The sequence below is a fragment of the Halichoerus grypus genome, chromosome 9, assembly GCF_964656455.1.
Source record: "Halichoerus grypus chromosome 9, mHalGry1.hap1.1, whole genome shotgun sequence".
NCBI lineage: Eukaryota > Metazoa > Chordata > Mammalia > Carnivora > Phocidae > Halichoerus > Halichoerus grypus.
The window spans coordinates 78,534,380-78,546,472 of NC_135720.1; the positions used below are offsets into that span (position 1 = coordinate 78,534,380).

Here is a 12,093-nt window from a genome sequence, read left to right on the forward strand (position 1 = left end):
TCCACTTTGAATGAAGTCTTCTATAAATGTCAATTAGATCAAGTTGATTGGTAGTGCTATTTAGGTCATCTCTATTCTTACTGATTTTCTGCCCGCTTGATCTATCAAATAGTGAAAGAGGTGTTGAAGTTTTCGATTAAGAATGGGTTTATTTCGAGTAGCCCCTCGGCAAGGTCCCAGGCGAGTGAGTGCCCAGGCCAACCCGGCCTCTTTCTTGCGGCGACTACCAGCTGCGAGTTTTCAGCTACAGAAGAAGGTGCTTGGGTATCAGAGACATGAATTACACATGGTTCCTTACCGCCACGAGCGAAGCGAGAAAGCCTTCTGCCATCTGAGTCGTGACAGACTTGGAGCAGGGCACCGAAATCAGTCATCTCCTTGGCTCCTGGATCACCAAACCCCAACACATTTCCTTTTATGACTGCTGTTATCACCATAAAAAAATGGAAAGCCCATCCAATTTGATGAAGAGATGATGAAGAGAGCACTTGAGTATTCTCAAAGTGCCAGAATCCCAGAGCTGTTGTCCTAGCTAAAACAGTTACAATTAAAATTGCATAATCCTCCCACCATCAATTATCCAACCAGCCAAGGACAGATGGACATATGCATAACATCTGGCAGCCAAGATGGTCTTTGCAAGGTGTTTGAAATGATCGTTAATCCTGGAGATAATGTCCTCCTAAATTAACCTATTTATTCAGGAACACTTCAAGCTCTGAAGCCACTGGGCTGCAACATCATTAATGTTCCCAGTGATGAATATGGGATTATTCCAGACTCCCTCAAAGAAGTACTTTCCAAATGGAAACCAGAAAACTCAAAGAACCCCAAGAAAAACACCCCCAAGTTTCTTTACACTGTCCCAAATGGCAACAACCTTACTGGAAACTCATTAACAAGTAACCGCAAGAAGGAAATCTATGAGCTTGCAAGAAAATATGATTTCTTCGTCATAGAAGATGATCCTTACTATATTCTCCAGCTCAGCAAGTACTGGGCACCAACATTTCTTTCCATGGACATTGATGGGCATGTCATCAGAGCTGACTCTTTTTTAAAAGTCCTCTCCTCTGGGTTGAGAATAGGGTTTTTAACTGGTCTGAAACCCTTGATAGAGTTGTCTTACACACACAAGTTTCAACCATGCACCCCAGCACTTTTACACAGCTTCTGATATCACAACTTCTACACCAATGGGGAGAAGAGGGTTTCCTGGCTCATGTAGAGAGGGTTACTGATTTCTGTAGGAACCAGAAGGATGCATTACTGGCAGCTGCAGACAAATGGCTAAGTGGTTTGGCAGAATGGCATGTTCCTACTGCTGGAATGTTTTTATGGGTTAAAATTAAGGGCATTTCTGATGGAAAACAACTGATTGAAGAAAAAGCCATTAAGAAAGAGATATTAATGCTCCCCGGAAATGTCGTCTACATTGATAGCTCAACTCCTAGCCCTTACTTAGAGCGTCCTTCTCTTCAGCTTCTCCAGAACAGATGGATATGGCCTTACAGAGATTAGCCCAGCTTATTAAAGAATCTGTATGAAGAAATCAAACTTTTTATGAAGAAATCAAAATCTTCCAAGGGTTTTTCACATAAATTATTTTTAGCTTTTAGCAGGAAGAAATGATCATTGGCAATGCGTTAGACTTACAGATTGGATTTCAACAAGCATGTCATATCTGCAGTGATTTAACTAGACAACTTTTAAAGTGCCCTTAAATTCATCAGATTGACAAAATATATTTATAATTCACTTATACCTTTTGATAAATTTTCACCCTGCAAAAATTATTTTTATCCTGGATTTTACTGTAAAGAACTCCAGTTGCTTTATGGTTTCCCATAAATTTTCCTTGAAGCTAACATTTTACAATAAATTCTTTTGAAAATGTAAGAAAATAAATTAAATTCAAAATGGTATATAATGTGAAGTTTTTCTATTTTTAGGAAAATTTAATGAAAGCTTATTGCAAAAATTGTTAGAATTTGACTATTATAAGTGATTTTCAGTAAGTACCACAGGCATTGTGTTGTACCATAGAAATCCCTTTAAAATAAAATTTTGAAACTAAAAAAAAAAGAATGGATTTATTTCTCCATTCAGTTATCAGTTTTGCCTTGTGTATATTTTTCTTTTTGAAATTGAGATATAATTGACATACAACACTGTATAAGTTTAGGCTGTAGAGCATAATGATTTCTCTTACATATATTGTGAAATGATCACGACAAGAAGTTTAGTACCACAATAAGTAAATGATTAACAATAAGTTTAGTTAACATTTGTTACTATATATATATGCACGCGCACGCACACACACACACACACACACATACATACACATTATGTATTTTTTTTCCCTTGTGATGACAACCAAAGTTTTACTCTTTTTTTTTTTATGGAAGTACAGTTGACCACAATGTTACATTAGTTTCAAGTAAGACTATTTATTATGCTATGCTTACAAGTGTAGCTACCATCTGTCACCTTATAACATTATTACAGCACCATTGACTATATTCCTTATGGTGCACCATTTATCTCTGTGAATTATTTATTCCATAACTGGAAGCCTGTATCTCCCACTCCCCTTCACCCATTTTTATCCGTCCTCCACTCCCCTTTCCTCTGGCAACCCTCATTTTTTTCTTCACATTTATGGGTCTGTTTCCGCTTTATGTCTTTGTTTTTTGTTTTAGATTCCACATAAAAGTGAAATCATATGATATTGGTCATGCTCTGTCTGATTTATTTTACTTAGCATAATATCCTCTAGATCTATCCATGTTGTCACAAATGGCAAAATGTCATTCGTTTTTATGGCTGAGTAATATTCCATTTTGTGTGTATACACGCGTGCGTACACACACTCTCTGTATCTTCTTTATGCATCATTCATCTATCAATGGACACTTGGTTTGTTTTCCTATCTTGACCATTATAAATAATGCTGCAATAAACATAGGGATGCGTATACTTGTTTCAGTATTTTCATTTTCTTTGGGTAAATACCCAGTACTGGAATCACTGTATCATATGGTATTTCTATTTTTAATATTTTGAGGAAGCTCTATGATGTTTTCCACAGTGGCTGTACCAAGTTACATTTCTACCACCAGTGTACAAGGGTTCCTTTTCTTCTACAGTCTCACAAACACTTGTTATTCCTTGTCTTTTTGATTCTAGCCATCCTGACAGGTATAAGGTGACTTCTTGTGGTTTTGATTTGCATTTGCCTGATGATTAGTGATATTGAGCATCTTTTCATGTGTCTGTTGGCCATCTATATGTCTTCCTTCGAGAAATGTCTGTTCAGGTCCTCTACTCATTTTTTTAATCAGATTTTTTTTTTTTTGGTGTTGAAGTGTTTAAATTCTTTAATATTTTAGATGTTAAACCCTTATCAAATATATTATTTGCAAATATCTTCTCCCATTAAGTAGGTTGCCTTTTCATTTTGTTGATGTTTTCTTTTGCTGTGCAAAAGCTTTTATTTTGATATAGTCACAATAGTTTATTTTTGCTTTTGTTTCATTTGCCTGAGGAGACATATTTAGAAAAATGTTGCTAGGATCTATGTCAAAGACATTATTGCCTATGTTTTCTTCTAGGAGTTTTATGGTTTCAGGCCTCACATTTAAGTCTTTAGTCCATTTTGAATTTTTTTTGTATATGGCATAATAAAGTGATCCAATTTTATTCTTTTGCATGTAGCTGTCCAATTTTACCAGCACCATGTAATGGAGAAACTGTCTTTTCCCCATTGTATATTCTTGCCTCCCTGTCATAGATTAATTAATCATACAAGTGTGGGTTTATTTCTGGACTCTATTCTGTTCCATTGATCTATTTGTGCGAGTACCATACCGTTTTTATTACTGTAGCTTTGCAGTATATCTTGATATCTAATATTGTGATACCTCCAGCTTTGTTTTCCTTTCTCAAGATTGCTTTGGCTATTTGGCATTTTTTTTTTTTGTGGTTTGATACAAATTTTTGAATTCTGTGTTCTCGTTCTGTGAAAAATGCTGTTGGTATTTTGATAGGGATTGCATTAAATCTATAGATTGCTTTGGGTAGTATGGACATTTTAACAAGATTTGTTCTCCCAATCCATGGGCATGGAATATCTTTCCATTTCTGTGTCATCTTCAATTTCTTTCATCAACGTTTTATAGTTTTCAGAGTACAGGTCTTTCACCTCCTTGGTTAAGTTTATTCCTAATTATTTTATTCTTTTTGGTGCAATTATAAATTGTTTTCTTGGGGCACCTGGGTGGCTCAGTTGATTGACCCTCCAACTCTTGATTTCAGCTTGGGTCATGATCTCAGGGTCATGAGATGGAGTCCCACATCGGGCTCCATGCAGGGTGTGGAGCTTGCTTGTGATTCTCTCTTCCCCTCCCTCTGTCGCTCCTTCCACTGTGCTCTCTCTCTAAAAAATAAGTAAGTAAATAAATAAATAGTTTTCTTAATTTTTTTCTTTCTGCTACTTCATTATTAGTGTATGCAGCCAATTTCTGTGTATTAATTTTGTATCCTACAACTTTACTGAATTCATTTATTACTTCTAATAGTTTTTTGGTGGAGTCTTCAGTGTTTGCCACTGTAGCATCATATCACCTGCAAATAGTGACTGTTTAACTTCTTCCTTATCAATTTGGATGCCTTTTATTCCTTTTTCTTATCTGATTGCTGTGGCTAGGACTTCCAGTGCTATGTTGAATAAAGTGGTAAGAGTGGACATCTTTTCTTATTCCTAATCTTAGAGCAAAAGCTCTCAATTTTTCACCGTTGAGTATGATGTTAGCTGTGGATTTTTCATATATGGCCTTTATTATGTTGAGGTATGTTCCTACTAACCCCAGTTTGTTGAGAAATTTTATTATGAATGGATGTTGAATTTTTTCTAATATTTCTCTGTATCAAGATGATCATATGATTTTTATCCTTCATTTTGTTAATGTGGTGTATCGCATTGATTGATTTGTAAATATTGAACCATCCTTGCATCCCTGAGATATATCCCACTTGGCTGTGGTGAATGATTCTTTTCATGTATTGTTGAATGCAGTTTGCTCATACTTTGTTGAGGATTTTACATCTATGTTCATCAGAGATGTTGGTCTATAGTTTTCTTTTTTTTTGAAATGTCTTTGGGTTTGGTATCAGGGTAATGCCAGCTTTGTAGACTGTATTTGCATGCTTTCCTTCCTCTTCTATTTTTGGAATAGTTTGAGGAGAATAAATATTAACTCATCTTAAGTGTTTGGTAGGATTCACCTTTGAAGCCGTCTGGTCCTAAATTTTTGATTGTTGGGAGTTTTTGATTACCAATTAAATTTTGTTACTAGTAATTGCTCTGTTCAGATTTTCTGTTTCTTCCTGATTCCATTTTGGAAGATTGTATTTTTCTAGGAATTTATCATTTCTTCTAAGTTGTCCAATTTATTGGCATATAGTTATTCAGAGTAGTCTCTTATAATTTTTTGAATTTCTATGGGGTCAGTTGTTACTTCTTTTGTTTTGGATTTTTATTTATTTGGGTCCTCACCATTATTTCTTGATGAATCTGACAAAGGCTTTATCAGTGTGGTTTAACTTTTCAAAGAACCAGCTCTTGATTTCATTGATCTTTTCTCTATTTCATTTATTTCTGCTCTAATCTTCATTATTTCCTTTTTCTACTAACATTGGGCTTTGTTTTTTCTAGTTCCTTGAGGTATAAAGTTAGAATGTTTATTTGAAATTTTTCTTGTTTTGAGACAGACTTCAAATTTCCTCAAATTGCTATGAATTTCTATCTTGGAACTTGCTGCATCTGAAAGGTTTTGGACCATTGTGTTTTCATTTTCATTTGTTTACGTGTATCTTAATTTCTCTTTAATTTCCTCATTGACCCAGTTGTTGTTTAGTAGCATGTTGTTTAGCCTCCACATGTATTTTATAGTTTTTTTTCTTGTGATTGATTTCTAGTTTCATACTGTTTAGTTCAGAAAAGATGTTTTATATGATTTTGGTCTTCTTGAGTTTATTGAGATTTTTTTCTGTGACCTAACTTATGATCTATCCTCGAGAATGTTCCATATGCACTTGAAAAGAATGTATATTCTGTTGTTTTTGGATAGAATGTTCTGTATATACCTGTAAAGTCCATCAGGTTTAATGTGTTGTTCAAAGACACTGTTTTGTTATTGCCTTTCTGCCTGGATGATCTATCCATTGATTGTAGTGGGGTGTTAAAACCCCTTACTATTATTATATTACTGTCAATTTCTCCCTTTATGTCTATTAATATTTGCTTTATGTACTTAGGTGTCACAATGTTGGGTATATAGATATTTACAAATATTATATCCTCTTATTGGATTGATCCTTTTGTCATTATGTTATGTCTTTGTCTCTTGTTGCAGTCTCTGTTTTAAGTCTATATTGTCTGATAGAAGTATTGCTCTCTCAGCTTTTTTTTTGTTTTTTTGCTTCCATTTGCATGAAATATCTTTTTTCATCCTCTCACTTTCAGTCTGTATGTATCTTTATGTCTGAAGTGAGTCTCTTGGAGGCAGCATAGAGATGCATTTTTTTTTTTTTTTTAATCCATTCCCTCACTCTGTGTCTTTTGATTGGAGCATTTAGACCATTTACATTTAAAGCCATTATTGGTAGATATGTACCTATTGCCTTTTTTGAAATTGTTTTTTGTATTATTTGTTGTTCTTATCTGTTCCTTTCTTCTCTTACCCATCTTCCTTGTGATTGATGACTTTCTATATTGTTATATTTGGACTTCTCATTATTTTTTTGTGTATCTATCTTAAGTTATGGGTTTGTGGTTACCATTAGTTCATATATAACATCCTAAGTACTTGGTAGTCTATATTGTATGTTGATGTTCACTTAAGTTAAAACACATTCTAAAATCACTTCTTTTTTATTCCCCCCTCCATATTTTATGTATATGTTGTCATATTTTACATCTTTTTATTCATAATTTTCTTCTAATGAAGGCTTTTTCTTTTCTGCTTAAAGAAGTCCCTTTAACATTCTTTTAAGGCCAGTTCAGTGGTTATGAACTCCTTTAATTTTTGTTTGTCTGGGAAACTCTTTAACTCCCCTTCAGTTCTAAATGATAACCTTGAAATGTAGAGTATTCTTGATCATAGGCTATTTTCCCTTCAGCTCTTTGGATATATCATGCCATTCCCTTCTGGCCTGCAAACTTTTTGATAAAAAATCAGCTGATAACCCTATGGGGTTTCCCTTATATGTAACTTTTTGCTTATCTCTTGCTGCTTTTAAAATTCTCTCTTTATCTTTAATCTTTGACATTTTAATTATTATGTTTCTTGGTGTGAACCTCCTTGGGTTCATCTTGTATGGCGCTCTCTGTGATTCCTGATCCTGGATATCTTTTTCCTTCCCTAGGTTAGGAAATTTTTTTAGCTACTATTTCCTCAAATAAGTTTGCTGCCCTTATCTCTTTCTCCTCCTCCTCCTCTACCTCCTCCCCTTCTTCTTCTTCTTCTTCTTCTTCTTCTTCTTCGACCCCTATAATGTGAATGTTTGTTCACTTGATGTTTTCTAAGAGATACCTTAATTCATCTCATTTATTTTTTCTTTCTTTTTGCTATTCAGTTAGGGTGCTTTCCATTACCCTGTCTTCCAGATTGTTAGTCCATTTTTCTGCCTCCATTAATCTACTGTTGATTCCATCTAGTGTATTTTTCATTTCAGTTATATATTCTTCAACTCTAGTTCTCTTTTAAATGCTTTATTTCTTTGTTGAAGTTCTCACTGAGTTTTTCCACTTTTCTCCAATCTCATGTGCATCTTTATGATCATTACATTAAACTCTTTATCAGACATACTATTTATCACTATTGCATTAGTTTTTTATCTGATGCTTTTTCTTATTCTTTTGTTTGGAGCATATTTCTCTATCTACTTATTTTGCTTAACATTCTGTGTTCATTTCTATGAATTAGGAGGAACAGCTACTTCTAAACTTGAAAATATGGTCTTGTTTGTCCCCTTTGTAGACTATGTATGCCTGGTGACTTTGTCTGATGGCTGAAACTGTGGCTTCTGTGGGCTGGGGCTTCCATGCTGGGGTTGCCCTTGGAAGAGAGCCAGAGCTGTGGTGGGCACAGCCCAAAGTGGTCCTGGGGTTCTCCATGAAGAGAATGCTCAGGCAGAAGAGCTGAAGCTGAAGTGAGTGCAAGTAAGTGGGTTCCAGGGCTCCCTGTACAGAAGGTGGCCTGGCAGGACAGCTAAAACTAATGTGGGTGAGGCCTGGGGTGGTCCCTAGGCTCTCAATGTAGAGGGCACCCTGACATGATAGCTGAAACTGACATGGGTACAAGCCTGCATACTCCAGAGTGTTCAGCACAGTAGGTGCCCTGGCAGGGTAGCTGGAGCCAAGGTGAGGTGTGGGTGTAGGGTCTCAGTGTGCTCCATATAGGAGTGCTCTGGCAGGGCTGGAACAAAGGCAGGCACAGGCCAAGGTTTCCCAGAGCACTCAGTGCAAGGAATACCCTGGTGGGGTCGCTGAAGCTAAAGCAGACATGAGCCAGGAGGTCCCAGAGCACTCTTAGCCAGAAGTGCCCTAGCAAGCCATCTGGAGCCAAAGTGGTGTGGGCCAGGAGTGTTCTGGGGTGCTATGCATCTGCGTCACATTGGTGAGATGGCTGAAGTGAGGGTTGACCTAGTGTGTCCCAAAATGTCCCAAAATGCACCATGGTGAGGATGCCTTAGTGGGGTGTCTGGGGCTGCCTTGGTAGGATGGCTGGGGCTAGTGTGGGCTAGGCTCCTGGGGTTCATGAAGCAATAGACTGGCCAGGGCACCCAGACCCCTCTCCCATCCATGCTTTCAAGGTGGAGGGGGAACATAAACCATGGTACTAACTAGCCCTTCTGACCCTGAGAGATTTCCAGCAGCTTCCCCACCATTTGGCAGGGTTCTAGGGCTGGTTCCTTTATATTCTAGTTGCCGTTTTAAACCTTGGCTTTTTATCTGTGCTGCAGGGCAGACAAATCTGCTCACCGTCCCTTAGTACTATCCCTCCCCACTGCAGATTTTAGTGTATAGAGTGGGAATTCCCTGCACTATTATATTTCTGTCGCTCTTGCCGTTCTTTACGTGGTCTCTATCTTTTGTTATGTTGTTCAGTCAGCCCTCAGTTATTCTTTAGGAGGAATTGCTCTATATGTAGGTGTAGATTTGGTGTGTCTGTGGAGGGGGTGGGTTTAGAGTCTTTCTATGTCACCATCTTGGAACCCAGAGAAAAACTCTGCCTCTTGTATTTTCACACTCTTTTGTAATATACACACACATTTAAGATTTGTATGTTTTGTTATATGCACACACATTTAGGATTCTTATGTTTTCTTGGAGAATTGATTCTTTTTCCTGATATAATGCTCCTAGTTCTCTCTCCATCTTTTCCTTCTTCTGATGTCCTTTTTGTCTGAAATTAATATTGCTACTCCAGATTTCTTTTGATTAGTGTTAGTATGGTATACCTTTCTCTCAGTCCTTTACTCTTAAAATATAAAGAATCACTATACTTAAAGTAGGTTTTCACAGACAACTTATAGTTGGATCTCTTTTATTTTCAAATATCCTTCCTCTGCTACCCCATTCCTCTTCATCATCATTTTTCTTTCTTCTCTTCTTCTTTCCCTTTTCCTTCTCCTTCATTTCTTTTCTCCATCTACTTCTTCCCTTCATCATCCTGTTTTTTTCTTCTTCTCCTAAAAACCAAAGCACTGAATTTTCTTACCTTGGATTTAACCAGCAAGATATCAAGTAGAATAGGAAGAGATACCTATGTGAAGTACCATATGGGAATAGGTACCATATGGGGGTAGGTAACGTAAAAGCAAATGAAATAAATTACCCAGATGTTTATACATGTGCCTGTTTTGGTGGGCTGAAGTATAGTTGTTTTAAGGCAGTGGGTGAATTGGAATAGGTTTGGCAAATAAGCTTGCTGTGACACAAATAGAATTTTAAATTTTGTCAACATATCTGGGTTTATGCTCTCTAGATTGTCTCTTATTGGCCTGTTATTCTTCTTTCTGAGAGTTCCAGCTTGGTTCCAAAGGGAAAGGATACAGAGTTGAGCCAAAGTGCTGGAGGTGGGATGAGGGCAGTGTCCCTCTAGGGCCCAGACAGGTGGTGTTGGCACTATTGTAAAAAATGATAAAACTCTAAGGAGCAGGTGAATCTTAGAGTGAGGAGTCAGAGCTACTTAGTAACATTTTTCTGTTAATTTTAGGAGACTTGGTTTGATTTTATAATGAATAACCACTTACAGGAACCAGAGGACACTACCTCAACTCCATGTCTAAACTCTGGACCCCAAATAGCATTTTTATCTTCAGAAATCACAGATACGGAAAAAATGTACAAGCTTCTTATAGGGATGGGATTTGAACACAAGCATTTTTAGAGAATGATGGGCATGTTTGTCTATATCTCACTTGCTAAAATCTTAATATACTCTACTAAAGTGCATTTCATAGAATATTGTTGCTTCACACCAGTGTTCTCAACCTAAACTGTATATTAGCATCACCTGAGAAACTTTAAAAGTACCAGTGCTCAAGATAATTTAATTGTTATAGGGCATTGGTATTTTTTAAAGCTCTCGGGTGAACTAATGTCCACCTAAGGGTGTGATCCACTACCTTACACACTTAGAGATGTGTTCCCATGTTGCATTGGAATTTTAGTCCATTGTTTCTTGGTTTGTCCTTTGTGGCAATGAAGGACAACTGGCCACTGGTGTTCTAGAACAGTGCTCCAAATGTTTGAAAATAAATCAGCCCCTCAGGCTCTTCTCTGAGCTAAGTAAACCTAGTGCGTTTTACCTTGCCTCTCAGAAGAGTTCGACTGTTTTTCTAATTTTTATGAGGAATTATTACAACTTTAAATGTCTTGAAAGGTGAAAAACCAAAGTTTGCGGGGGGAGAGACTTTAATTATAATGACAAAATTTATTACCATTCCTTACCCATTGTTCTCTTGTCAAAACATTCTTACAGTAGGGCGCCTGGGTGGCTCAGTCGTTAAGCGTCTGCCTTCGGCTCAGGTCATGATACTAGGGTCCTGGGATCGAGTCCCGCATTGGGCTCCCTGCTCAGCGGGAAGCCTGCTTCTCCCTTTCCCACTCCCCCTGCTTGTGTTCCTGCTCTCGCTGTCTGTCAAATAAATAAATAAAATCTTTAAACAAACAACAAAAAACATTCTTACAGTATATTAACATTTCCTATTTCTGAAGCAATTATTGCCTATTGAACACCTATTATTAGTGTTCAGCTTACATGCTGATATAATTACATGTTTCTAAAATCTTATATTGTTGATTTTTCTAGTTTTTTGAAGTCTTCTGCTGAGAAAAGACTACTTATATATTTCATTAAACTTATTGGGATAAGATAGGGCACTGTTGAGCAATAAATTTTAAGGAAAGATTCTGTGGAAAGCCCATTTCTATCTTATTACTGTAACATTTAGGTATATTGGATTCCTGCTTTAAATTCTGCCTGAAGCTTGTCAAATGGAAGGAAAAGCAAGGGAGGAAAGAGTACCTTAAATATAAACTATTGAGCAAGGAGTAAAATTTCCCCCAAAGCAATGAACCATTTAACTTCTACCAGTGTTATCTGGGAAATAAAAAAATATCAGTAGAAGAAACTTGGAAATCAGAATAAGCACTCAGCCTACAGAGACTCCAAAAAGTCTGGTTTGGGGAAGTCGGATAGAACTCTGCCTCTCAAGATAGCTATCAATGATTTTTTTTCCTTTTATTTATAAATTAAACTTAATTTGCCAAAAGATTGACAAGAATTCAAGATTCTTGATTCAAGATTGACAGGAATTCAAAATCTATTACAAATCAGCATAGCACTGTATAAGCGTGGCAAACTGTATTATGAAGGGGTGAAAGAAGCTTATCCTAAAATAGAGTGGATAATATTTTAAGATGTCAAATAAATGATAGTTAGAACTTACTGTACTTGCTTATGTTATGTTTTAAGGGAGAGGGTAAATAAGCATTCACACATGGGAGCATGAACATGT

At 36.7% G+C, this 12,093-nt stretch overlaps 1 pseudogene; it reads left to right on the forward strand.

Moving 5' to 3' along the window:
* Positions 1-275: 275 nt before the first annotated feature.
* On the forward strand, positions 276-1,613 carry LOC118529362 (kynurenine/alpha-aminoadipate aminotransferase, mitochondrial pseudogene; annotated as a pseudogene).
* The last annotated feature ends 10,480 nt before the right edge of the window (positions 1,614-12,093 follow it).